The sequence below is a fragment of the Mustela lutreola genome, chromosome 4, assembly GCF_030435805.1.
Source record: "Mustela lutreola isolate mMusLut2 chromosome 4, mMusLut2.pri, whole genome shotgun sequence".
Classification (NCBI taxonomy): domain Eukaryota; kingdom Metazoa; phylum Chordata; class Mammalia; order Carnivora; family Mustelidae; genus Mustela; species Mustela lutreola.
The window spans coordinates 36655269-36669149 of NC_081293.1; the positions used below are offsets into that span (position 1 = coordinate 36655269).

A 13881-nucleotide genomic window follows, 5' to 3' on the forward strand; every position below is an offset into this window, starting at 1 on the left:
CGCAGGCGGGAGCAGGCTTCGCCTCCCGAGAGTCGCTTAGAACTAGGGCAGTCCGCACCCAGAGGGAGACTCCTCCCGCTGCCTGACCCCCTGCCATCCCCAGTGACCCTCCTGGACGGACGAATTAAGTTTCTCCCAGAATAGACTTTTATAGGCTTTTTCTTCTCTCTTTTTTTTTTTTTTTCTTTTTTAATCTTTCTTGCCTTTCCGAAAATATAAAGCACCTACCGCTGCCAGGCGCTGTGCTGTGACAGTCTAAATCCCATGCGTAGGCAAGGTCTTTGCTCAAAACGTAAGTGCCAGTACAGCCTTATCTGCTTCTTTTAAAGTGATCCTCTTCTTTTGTGTGTTGCTATAATATTCACGACAAGCATTTATTATTTAGGCCGCCTCTCCCTGCTGTGCTTGATTTTAAAGAAAAATAACTGCTAAAGTTAATTGAAATTTTACCTTGTGGCAGTCTTGGTATTAAGCATATAAAATGGATCGTCTTACTAATCCTGAGAACAGCCCTTGGAGGTAGGTACTATTATTATCTCCATTTTATTGATTCCGAGGAAACTGAGTTCATATGGTTAAGTAATTTGCTAAAAAACCTATGGCTATTAAGGGAGGAGTTGGGAATTTAAGTCAGCGGAATGATTTCATAGACCCACCCTCTTACATAGGGACTTATTTTTTACTATTTTGCTTGATTAGGAGCAGTTTTAGAATACCTACTTTGATGAACTTCAGGTCTTCCTTACCTTATCATTCTATGTATCTCCCTCCACTTAGCTCTTCTCTAACTCCCCACTGTCTCCTCATTCAGTTCATCTTCTTTCCCCACAAGATAATCATTTAAAGTGAGCCATTTTGGAGTAGAGGAGAGGATGCAAGGCCAAGAGTTAAAATGAACAGAGAAGGGGCACCTTCAGTGGGTTAAAGCCTCTGCCTTTGGCTCAGGTCATGATCCCAGGGTCCTGGGATCCCGCCCCCCATCGGGCTCTCTGCTTCGGGGGGAGCCTGCTTCCCTTCATCTCTCTCCGGCTGTCTCTCTGCCTACTTGTGAACTCTGTCAAATAAATAAAATTAAAAAAAAAAAAAAAAAAAAAGGACAGAGAAAGTCAATGTAAAGGGGAAGACACGAGGAAAGATAAAATAAAAGCTATTTCCTCCTCTCCCGTCTGGCTCGAAAGTCTTTGGTGAACTCAGTGTCAAAGTCTCCTTTGCTCTTTGAGGCAGGTCTACCCCTAAATCTGTTGTTTCTTGTCATACCTCACAACATCTTTATTGCTTTTATTTTAAGATTTATTTATTTATTTAAGAGAGAGAGAGCGCGCGCGCGTGCAAGTGCACAAGGGGAGGCGGGAAGCAGAGGGAGAGGGAGAAGCAGACTCCCCTGCTGAGCAGGGAGCCCAACCCATGACCCGGAAATCATTACCAGAGCCAGAGTAGAAGGGAGATGCTATACAGCTAAGCTACCCAGACACCCCTGCCTTTTATTTCTTTTACCAGCCGTTATTGAGTCCTGCCTCCTGAACCCTCCAGGGGTTCTGTTTATTTATTATTATTTGACAAATACTTATTGAAAACCTGCTTGCTATGTGCGAAACGCTAGGCTGGAAGGTAGGGAAACAGTGGAGGAGAGTGAGCAAAATAGACACTAACCCTCAAGGAGCTTACTTTTTAATGGGAGAAACAATCAAGTTTAAAAATACAAATAATTGAGAAATCACAACTGTACTGAGTGGTTTCAGGGAAAATATTCTAAGAGCTGTAAGACTATGTCACGGGGAATCTGAGAAAATAATGTTTGATCTGCATCTCCACAGCTCATTAGGAAATTAACCAGGTTTTAAAAAGAGAGAAAGGAGTAAGCATTCCAGGCATAGGAAAAATAATACCAGATACAGGGGAAGAAAAAAAAATCCAATGGATTCTCTTATTTTTATCTTGCTCCCAGAAGCAGCCACACAGTTAAATGCTTGAGCCTTGCCACCCTCATTTGGCTTCTGGGTCAGCAAAAAGTCACTTTGTCCTTGTATACTCCCAACCTTACTAACCACCTGTCTTAATCTCCTTTTCTGTCTCTTCTATCTAACCTCTAAATAATGGGCATCCTCAGAGCTTGGTCCTGAACCCACCTTTTTCTCTCCTCTATAGTCGTCCTTTTGGCAACCTTACCAACTCCCATGGTTTTAAGTATCTTTATCCTTACTGGTGACTTCCAAATTCCTCGTTCTTTCCAGACGTCTCCTCTGAACGCCAAACAGATGCAAATATCTGAGTACCCACTTAACATCTCTACTATATTCAATATGGGATGGTGATTTTTCACTCCAAACCCCAACTTCTCTCCTCCCCAATCTCCATCTCAGTGAATAACACCACTATGTCCCTGCCAGTTACTCAAGACAAATAAAAGAATCATCCTTGGGTCCTCCTTTTCCCTCAGCAGTTTCACTCAGTTCATAAACAAATGTATCTGTTGTGCTTTTGTGCTACAAGTAAAAATAAACACCTATTTCCTTTTCATTGCCCAGACCACCATAGCCTCCCAACTTGTCTTCCTGCTTAAGATCCTGCTCTCCTCCACAACATTCTTCATAGAGCAACCAAACTAATTTCAAGATGTAATGATCAAGTCACTCCCTGTCTTAAAGCTCTTCAGTGATTTCAGAAAAAATTCATATTTATGTTTTTAAGGGAAGAAAACATACCAAAGAACCTAAAAAATACACTAAATTTTGTGTAAGAAAGAAGAAAGTGTACATACATACATACTACACACGTTGGACCTGTTTTTTAAGAAATAAATTCAAAAACTGTAAATCAGAAAATTCGCTGAATGAAAATAGTTCCCTGTGGGGGGTAGGAATGTTTTGCAGGGACTAGTGATGGCAGTGTGGCTTCTCTGAATAACCTATATAAATATATGTATATATACGTGTGTGTGTGTATGTATATTCATATATATATATATATACACGTATGTATATACATACACACACATACGTATATATATAATTTTTTTTTGCCTTTTCAAAACATTAAATCTAGGGGCGTCTGTGTGGCTCAGTGGGTTAAGCCTCTGCCTTCAGCTTCGGTCATGATCTCAGGGTCCTGGGATCAAGCCCCACATTGGGCTCTCTGCCCAGCAGGCAACCTGCTTCCCCCCTCTCTCTGCCTGCCTCTCTGCCTACTGTGATCTCTCTGTCAAATAAATAAATAAATAAATAATCTTTTTTTTTTTTTTTTTAATCTTTTAAAAAGAAAAACATTAAATCTAAAGCCCTGGAAATAAAACCAAGCCCTAAAATTTAATACAAAGAAAGAAGTGAACATACTTGAGTATCAAATTGCCAGCATAACTATACAGAGAAAAAGCATTCAGTCAATTAATTGAGCACAGTACTCTATCAACTGGAATTAGGAGTTGTGGGATACAATGTACAGTGCAAAGAAATCAGTAACTTCACCTAGTAGGTCTGATGTTGAAAGGGGTATTGGTGTAGCAATTTTGAAACTACTATGCATGAGTTATAGGACAAAGCAAATGAGGAAATATATTTATGTTGCTTAGAACTGAGGTTCTCAACAGTAGGAGAAGAAGATAACAAATACAGAATGATAGAGGCTAAGGAAGAATCCCACAGTGCTGGATTTGAATTGGTGGTAGTAAAATCAAGTTATGATTTTTTTTTTATCTCAATTGGTCCATTAACAGGGCCTAGAGGCATAGAAACCCCAACTTCCCAGTGAGAAGAAGCACACCTAGCATCAAGCCACCCACACAGTTGCTAAATACCATTCATCACTAAAAGGAATCAGTGTTCCTTGGAGAGAAGGCTAATTCACACCTGGAGCAAAGAAATTGCAAAATGAGCCTAGAACATTCTTCTCAGAAACCAAAGAAGTCCTTAGAGATTAACAGGGACATTTCAAAGGATATTGGACCTGGATTAACAGAGCTGCTGTTGACCACACTTGTAACAATTTGAGCATTGAAAAGAATAATGATGGTGAGAAAGCAAAACAGATTTAATTTTTTTTAAGCTGTCCCCATGAAAGGGAGAGATGAAATAAAAATGAAAAATTCTTTACATAGGAATGCCAGTTCATGAATACAAATGAAACAATAAATAGAAAATCCCCATTTTTTACTTTCCAATATAAAAATTAATATGGGTAGGGATGCCTGGGTGGTTCAGGTGTTTAAGCATCAGTCTTCAGCTCAGGTCATGATCCCTGGGTCCTGGGATTGAGTCCTGCTGCTACCCATGCGTGTGTGCTCGCTCTCTCTCTCTCTCTCTCTCTCTCTCCCTCCCTCTGGCAAATAAATAAAATCTTATCAATACATGCTGAAACAGTGGCTGAAATGAAATGAAATGCTAAACACATTGGCTGAAAGGTTGTTGGGTAACAGGACTTTAACACTATCTCAAAGAGCGTCCTAGAGATGATTTCACAATCATAAAGGGAAAGGGTAATATTACAACATAGAGATTTATTTATTAGATATACCTTAGCCAAATGAGGAAACAGCATCACCAACAATGGGGCAATTTATCACCTGATGATATCTGTGCCAGAAATGTTTAACCTAAATCTAACTATGAGGAAACAAAACAAAACAAAAACAATATAGAACACTGTAAAAGACAACAGGCCTAGGTTCTTCAAAAAATGTCAAGAGAAATAGTGTCAGGGTCAAGGGAAAAAAAGAAAAACTAGGTGGAGGATTGCATTAGTCAGGAGACAAATATTACAAACAGAATTCATAAATCTTGGTCCATAATTGTTTTATTTTTTTTAAGAAGTAACTACAGAAAAACATTTTGTGGACAGTTGGAGAAATTTAAATATGGACTATAAGATAATACTGGACCAATATTAAATATTTTGGCATGTGATAATTTGTGACTATGTAGAAGATTGTTTGGGGAAGATAACTTGCCTCACTATTCAGCAACTTACCTTCAAAAGATTTGGCCGAAAAATGAAACAAAAACAAAAGAGAAGTGAGAGGGAACAAAAAAATAGAACAGGGAAAATAGGAACAAAAAAGCAAATGTGGTAAAAAGGTTAAATAACTGGTGAATCTAGGTGGATCATCGTCTCTACATGAAACAATGTACATTGTGCTACACTTCTAATTTTAAAAACAACTTTTGAGATTTTCTAAAGTAAAAAGGAAAAAAAATTTCTAATTCTTTACCATGATCTATCAGGCCTTGTAGGATCACCCACTGGCCAACTTGACTTCCCTCTTCCCTTTATGCAATGACAGTGTCTGCTCTGGGTACTTGACCAGGTTCTCTCTTGCATATATGAACTTTGCATTGGTTGTTCCCTCCTCCCCATTCGTCATGTGGCTCACTGTTCTTTCCCCTTTAGATCTTTCTATAATAGTAACTTCTTTTTTTTTTTTTAGGATTTTATTTATTTATTTATTTGACAGAGAGAGATCACAAGTAGTCACAGCAGCAGACAGAGAGAGAGGGGGAAACAGGCTCCCCACTGAGCAGAGAGCCTGATGTGGGGCTCAATCCCAGGACCCTGGGATCATGATCTGAGCCAAAGGCAGAGGCTCAACCCACAGAGCCACCCAGGCGCCCCTATAATAGTAACTTCTAAGAGAAGACTTCCTGCCTACCTTATTCCCATAGGCCCCCTTTTTTTAAATTTGTGAGCTCAATTCTACTTTCATACTTCTATACCACCAGCAGTTATTATATTCATCTGATTTTTGTTGTGTTTGTTGTTCGCCCACCTCCTCAAATATAAGTTCTTTGAGTACAAGAACTGTGTTTCTCCTGGTCACTGTGACTATATAAATCCATGGTGATCAAATAAATACTTGTTGAACAATGAATGAAGGCAGATGTGTCTGGGGTGAAGACTGTGGGGAGGGATGGCCCGAACCAAGTTTGCAGGGACAGGCCAAGACTGGATCCTACAAGACTCAGTCAACTAAGCACTGATTTACGTCCTTAATCTGAGGACAATGAGAAACCAGTGGACTTTTTTAAGCATGAGCACAATACAATCTAATTTTCCTCTGTGTTTTGAAAAGGTTAATCTCCTGGAGCAGAGAATGAAGGCAGCCAAAGAAGAGTTGCTGAACCGGTTAGGAGACTACAGCAGCCATCCCAGCAAGAGATGATAACGTGGATTCGCAGATACAGAAAAGTGGACAGGTTTCAGAGGTACTTTTTCCCTATATTTTCCATCTCAGCACCAGCCACTGGGTTTTCCCTTAGAAACAGAGCCAACTTGACAGAGATGCTTCAAATATCATCCCCATTCCAAATAATTCCATCTGTCCCCTTGAAGTGAACATTAGCATAAGATGAAGAAATTGTTAAATTACATTAAGCTGATTTCCTTCTCTCCTCACAGCCGCTAACTGGTACTCTACCAGTCACAGCTAACTTGCCATGTGCCAGAGACTAAGCACTTTATACTCACTTAATCTCAATGGTAAACCCTGTGAGGTGTTTTTTTGTTATTATCCCCCTTGAACAGAAAAGAAAAGTGAGGGGGCGCCTGGGTGGCTCAGTGGGTTAAAGCCTCTGCCTTCAGCTCAGGTCATGATCCCAGGGTCCTGGGATCGAGCCCCGCATCAGGCTCTCTGCGCAGTGGGGAGCCTGCTTCTCCCTCTCTCTCTGCCTGCCTCTCTGCCCACTTGTGATCTCTGTCAAATAAATAAAATATTTTAGAAAAGAAAACTGAGGCATGGAGCTAGTGAAGAGTAGTAAAGTTACCACAGAGATTAACATGGAAGTGTTAAGAAGTTTCATTCAGTTAATATTTGTAAAGTACTTATGAAAGTGCCTGATGCATGTTTCATAGTCACCTCTTAAATGTGTGTACATAGTAAACAATGGAATTGGAATCTGGGTAATCTGGCTCTAAAGGGTGTACAGTTAACCACTGCATTCTACGGACTTTCAAAGGTTAAACCCAATACCCCTATAATTCTATTAAAAGAAGACCGAGTGCCTACCTTCTGTGCAAAGCCACCTCCAAAAGTGGGACTGACATAGTTTTTCAGCCCTGAAACTGAGTATATATTGATTACAAAGTTTTGAATGGCAGATTCAACAAAAATTTGCCAAGCGCCCAATATGCATCAAATGTTTCTACCCTTAGAAGCCTTCAGTCTAAAGCAAGCCCTTCTCGAATGAGATTTCAAGAAAGAATTAATCTCTAATTTCTGAAAGTACCCAATATGTGTAATGCATTCATTTCTCTCCTGTGCATCTAGAGTGGTACTACTTCTGTAGCATCTGAGAACATTGAGAAAATAATCAACACAAATAATTGTGTATGCCTTGTGGTTTATATGGGGAACCCCATGTACAATTTCAAAACGATTTGGCTAATGTTATGGTAGAAGTGTACAAGGAATAATAGGGGCAGAGTGAGTATAGCTTAAGAGTAAGAGCTCTGAAGTCAGACAGACTTGAGTTTGAATATTAGCTCATTATAGGAAATGACCTCAGGAAGAGTATTTTACTTTTTCAAGTCTTATGAAGTTGTAAAGATTAAAATAGCACATGTGAGTCATTTAATACAGTCCTGACACATAGTGGATTTTATGATTATTTTTATTAGATCTACTTCTTAAGTCACTAGAATGTGAGCTCATGAGTGTGAGTCTTGGGCCACTAGAGCCCTGACACCTGAAACAGTGCCTTGCACGAAACAGCCGCTCAGTAAATATTTTTCAATTTCATAAATGTCATGAACCAGGAAAGATTTCTTAAAGTGCCATGTGGGCTAAAATGAATAAGTGGCAGGGAACTGCCAAGGGAGGCAGTTTCAGGCAATGAGGACAAGACAAGTGCATGCCAGAGTTTCCAAAACCATGTACTACTGTGAGTACGTAGTTCACTGTGACTGTGAGTATTGCTAACATGGATGACGACAGGAAATGAAAAAAGTAGGCTGGGCCTAGACCCTAAAGGGCCCGGTATAACATGCTAAAAAGAGTGGGAATTACATTCTATGAGCCATAGGAGGCTGCAGAGACGTGGAGGAAGAGAAGCAATGGGGAGAACTGGGTCTATAACCTGTCAGTCTTACAATGTGGGAGCCAAGAGATGAAGGATCCCGATGTCGAAGAGATGGGAGCCAAGAGACGACATCCCGATGTCAAAGTTTATTTTGTAGAGGTGCAGAGATAGCCAGTAGAGGAAGAAAATATAACCATAAGGCTCTTCAGCTAAATGCTTGTCATTATAGGAAGTAAATAGATGATATCTATAATTGATATGAGAAGAAATAAGACTAGGAGCATGCTATTCAAAGATATGCCAAAAGAACTAAAATTTTAAGAGTGGTTGCCTCTGGGAGGCAGGACTAGAGGTGTGGAATAGGGGAGGATATTTAAGCCCTTCTTACATTTGTAGTAAACATTTTTTAAAGTAGTTCATCAGAGGAAAGAAGGAAAAATACCATTCTTTTATTAAGCACTCATTGTATGTTAAGTCGTAAAGATCCCATCACCTCCTTACTGAATGAGGCTCCCCGCTCCTGTGAGCCTGCAGAGACTGTACCATTGACTACCTTTCTAGAACACGCTAGACTAGTACTTGTCTGAGAGCTCCTGTGCTTTCCAAGTTTCTTGGTGTTACTTTTTATTCAGTGTTCATTTCAAACACCTTCCCCAATGAAGCTCTTGCCCACGCTACCTGAACTTTTTCCCTTCACCCCCCAACCGGTTACTTTCTATCACATTGGCCTATTTTACCTTTTTCACAGCACTTATAACAACTGAAATTACCTGATTTGTTTATACTATATCTTCCCCACCACAATGTAAGCTTACAAGACCAGGATCTCATCCATCTTGTTCACCACTATATCCCTAGTATTCACAACAGTGCCTGGTAAATAGTGGATGCTCAATAAATTATTTGTTCAGTGAATGAAGTCTTGCAGGTGTGCTATGGACTTCTAACATCCAAGGATAACGTCCTTGAAGACTATGATGGTGTAGCCTTTTTTAATTTTTTTTTTTTTTTTTTTGGTGTCCCTCGTACCTAGGCATAGGGCCTGGTTCAGAATATGAGCTATTATAAGTTTTCATTAGGTATTCAATAAAAGTTTATTATTTGAATATATAAATGAATTAATGCTGTGTACTTTCTTATATGCTATTTCATTATCCTTAACACCTTAGTATTTCCTAATAAAAATATATACACATTTAACCTGGAATGGGTTTCCCACTGTTTAGACCGTTCCAGGTGCCAAAGCTGGGGCTTCTGATTCTACTCCATCTTCAGTTTTCTCTGGTGGTGAAGGAACTCAGACTGTTCTGAAAAGTGTGTCCCATTGACAGGGGTGAAATCCATAGAGAGCAGGTCAAGTGGGAGTCTAGCAAAGTCTTAGGGCACAGGTGGACATCCTTCACCTGGTTGGTGCAAGAAGCCAAGTGCAGGTGCTATAAGGGCCTCCTGGTGACGACAACAGCATGTATGGCTTCTCTACACAGAGTGGCATGTTCATTCAAATGCTGGGGGTGGTCTGGCCAGCAACCATCGCTTCTCTTGGGGTCTCTCTCTCTGTATGCCCTTTTTTGGAAGTCGGTCAATTGGATATTAACTGTTTCTTTCTCTTTGTATCCCTAATCTAACAATCTCAGTTCTCCACAAATCTGCACAGAAAGATCTAACCCCATGGAAGTGTTGGGCAGGAAAGAAAAGCTCAGCACTAACTTTTCAAGACCTTTTGTCACTGCTCACAACATAGCAAATAAGATAAACAATAACATTCCATTGCCAAAATGGAACTACTTAAAATCAAAATGGTCCTATTTATAGATCATATCTTGCATTGCTTTCAAAATACACAGGGCAGTGCTAGTGGACCTCACATACATATTCAACAACAATTATAGACTTTCTGCTGCATTTATCTATTCCAAAGAGTTCTATTTCTGATGACCTATTTTAAGATTCTAGCTTCCTCAGAAAGAGGAAATAGGACTGTTCCAACATGATCTTTTTATTGTAGAAAATATTTCACTTTTTGGATTTCAATTACTAGGGAATATAATGATGGCATGAATAGCATGGCCATTTTTCATTAAAGAAAGCCATTGAATACTGTGATTAATTGATAAATAGTGAGATTAGTTTCAATAAATCCCTCAAAAAATACAATCTTTGCTGTATGCCAATAGGGCCTTTGTGATTAGGAGGAAGGGAGGGAAGAAAGGAAGAGAGGAAATGAGGAAGAAGAAAAAAGAAATGCATATTTATATACTGTTCATTTTCAGTTATCTAAAAGAATATATTTGAGTCTTTGGTCACAGAGGTGTAGAATATTAGGGACATGTAATGGACCTGACAGTCTGGTTCAACTTTCTTTATTTTATAGGTGGGGGGGGAATAAAACAAGGTTCTGAAGATTTAAGTGACATGCCCAAGCATAACCAATTTCTTAAAAAACAGATACACAAGGAAAAAATACCAAGGTATGAATAATTAGTATAGTATGATCTCATATTAGCAATTTTGAGGATGACACACAATTTTAAAAAATGCATGAACAAGCTCCTAACAATCAGAAAACTAGCATTGGTTTTATTTCCCAAATTCCTTTCATCCCAACTTCCCCAGAATTTTACCCTAATATAAATTTTTTACCCTAATGAAGTGTTTGTGTCAAATAGGCTTTTATTAATCCCCTTATCATGTCTCTCAAACAAAAATCCTTATATAGATGTTATTTTTTATTCCAAGTTAAAAGCACAGTTCTGTAGTTATCATGACAATTATTATTATTTTACAAGAAATTAAAACAATATAAATATATTAAATATTTTTATAATTACTAACATTTAAGTAGAAATTTTCAGAAACATATCATTTATTGAGATTAATGGGATTTATTTTTCCATTAGTTCATGTGCTCACAGAAGAATATTATATCTAAAATGGGACAGATTATCATTTCTATTGCTGTTATTCATTTTTATATATATAAGCGTATAGTTGCCTAATGGGGTGCCTAGGTGGCTCAGTCGGTTAGGCTGAGCCAAAGACCATGATGCCTTTGGCTCTGGTCATGGTCTTAGCATCTTGGGATCAAGCCCCACATCAAGACCCACCTCAGGCTCCCTGCTCAGTGAGGAGCCAGCTTCTCCCTCTCCTTCTGCTGCCCCCCCCCTGCTTTTCCTTTCCCTCACTCTCCCACTCTCTGTCAAATAAATAAATAAAATCTAAAAATAAATAAGTAAAGTTGGCTTATACAGAAAATAATGTAGGAATAGAAAGACTTTATGACAACATCACCCAATTCTTTAAACAGCTTTCAAATTAGATGCCAAAAACAAGAGTGACTTATTATCTGAAATTATTTTTAAAGACAGTTCAGTTAGGTCTTCTTTAATTTTCTTGAAAGCTATAAATTAGAAAGAGCTTTATTACACAGACATTAGAGTCTCAATATCTTAAACTACACCAAAAAGGATTTACCAGAAATCAACAAGTAGGGTGCCTGGGTGGCTCAGTGGGTTAAGCCTCTGGCTTCGGCTCAAGTCATGATCGCACGATCCTGGGATCGAGCCCTGCATCAGGCTCTCTGCTCAGCAGGGAGCCTGCTTCCCTCTCTGTCTGCCTGCTTCTCTGCCTACTTGTGATTTCTCTCTCTGTGTGTCAAATAAATAAATAAAATCTTTTTAAAAAAATCTACAAGTAACTATCAATTATATCTTTTACTCTTTTACACAGTGGCACTTCATTTAAACCAATATACTCAGTAAAAATTGGAAATACTGTTTTCAATATCTGTGCAAATGCAATATTTTTTATAAAATTTCTTTCATTATGTATTTGAAATATATTTCTCTCAAAGTCTTACAGGTTTCATTTATTGAATATGTGGGAAAATGTCATATAACCTAATTGAAAAAGCCAGTCCTCACTGTCAAACTAATCAGTTTGTAACACACAGTGTAAGACTTATTTTCTGTTAGAAAAAGTCTGATTTTATTCTTCAGTTTAAATAAATGTGTTAATATCTGGGTTTTTTTTTTTTTAAGATTTTATTTATTTATTTATTTGACACAGAGAGAGAGAGATCACAAGTAGGCAGAGAGGCAGGCAGAGAGAGAGGGGGAAGCAGGCTCTCCACTGAGCAGAAAGCCCGATGGGGGACTCCATCGGGCCATGTGATGTGAGACGGGTCATGTGAGATCATGACCTGAGCCGAAGGCAGAGGCTTAACCCACTGAACCACCCAGGCGCCCTGTTAATGTCTGTTTTAAGGAATAATATCAAAAACACTGAGAGCTGAGTTATAGAATCTGTGTTGTATGATATATTTCCAAAAGCAGTCAAGATTAAAATGATAAACAAGCACCTGGGTGGCTCAGTTGGTTAAATGGCTAATTCAGTTTTGGCTCAGGTCATTATCACAGGGTTGTGAGATTGAACCCCAAGTCCAACTCTGTGCTCGGGGGGAGTCTGCTTGAGGATTCTTTCTTTCCCTCTGCCCCTCCCCCATTTCGTGCTCATTCTCTCTCTCTCTCTCTCTCTCAAATAAATAAATAAATATTTTTTTAAAAGATTAAAATCATACAGGTCTAATATAAATCATTTTACATTAGTTAATTAAAACAAGTAATACTTTTTTTATTGCTTACTAGCAGTAATGCAAAGTGGTATCCAGCTAAAACTAGAAGTTACTGATGTAGCAAGACCTATGAGAGTAGGTATTATATTCTTTAAGAAATGTACATATGCATAATTTGAATTCTGATATTAAATTTCTTAACATAATAGAAAGCATGCTTAAAAATCAGAGATAAAGTCATTAATTGCATTAGACATCACAACCAAACTTTTCTTATGTGTTTAATGAAAAATAAAGGTATATAATAATTAGACTAATTAAAGCCAGCTGCTGTAAAAAACAACTCCACACTGTTTTGTTTCTCATTCATTTCTGATATACCACCATTGTGAGTACTACCCTGGGCAACTGCCTTCAAAATACTGCCTTGAATCCTTTCAGTCGGTGATCTGCAGTATTGACCTCCATGGACTTAACAGAGGGGAAACAGAACTTGAATAAGGGTGCCAGAAGGATTTCTTACTAGGTCTGGAAGTGATGTATGTTACTGCTGCTCATATTCCGTTGGAAGGAACCCAATCTAACTGCAGGGGAGAGTGGGTTTTCCTACACATTTAGGAAGAGGAAACCCAGTTGATGAGCATATGGCCAATCTCTCTCACAAAGCTGTTAACTAATTTGTCCAGCAGCTAGCGAATTCATGTGTTGTTATTGGGAGATAGTAAAATCAGATAATTCAAAAGAGGAAATAAAATGGGAATTGACTATAATCAGAATAAATATCCCATGATCTGCTTTGATAAAATAGGTATAATTACTTTATTGGATGATATATAACTAATCTGTGAGAAATCTTGTAAAAATTTGATCCGAGTATTAATCAATGTCTCTTTTAAAAGTTGGTATTTCTGAAAAACATTTCAGTTACTCTAGGAGATAGTCAGCATTGCTACCACTACTATTCAGGCTGTTTGGAGGTACTTTTCTTTCCAGCTAAAGACAAGTGCCAAGGTGTGTGTTTTTTTAAATAGCTGGAAAGAATTGCTTACATTTAAAAAGGTTTTTTTTTTTAAAGCTCTTTTCTTTGCTATCATAGAACTCTCTCTCAAGAGCATTGCATTCTTTGATAGTAGTCCCAAAAGAGCCAAAAACATAGTCACCCCACTGCTCATTCTAATTTCATTCAGAGCATCCCAACACTGGCCAAAATACTCTGGTTCCAAAGCAACACTTTACTCTTAGAAGAAATATGTCTAAGAAGGACAAGCATCGAGCAGGTTTCTCTGTGCTTTAATTAATTGTTCAAGG

General features: G+C 38.5%; 1 protein-coding gene across 5 annotated transcripts in view; it reads left to right on the forward strand.

Moving 5' to 3' along the window:
• Positions 1–13881, forward strand: part of PANK1 (pantothenate kinase 1) — a 109649-nt gene that overhangs the window by 313 nt on the left and 95455 nt on the right. For 3 of the 5 annotated variants that reach the window (XM_059169510.1, XM_059169506.1, XM_059169507.1), the window contains exon 2: positions 6059–6191. The gene's annotated coding sequence lies outside the window, so the exon portion shown is untranslated. Of the gene's footprint in view, positions 1–221; positions 293–385; positions 520–6058; positions 6192–13881 lie in introns of all 5 variants that reach the window. The other 2 variants (XM_059169508.1, XM_059169509.1) reach the window with 2 other exon arrangements.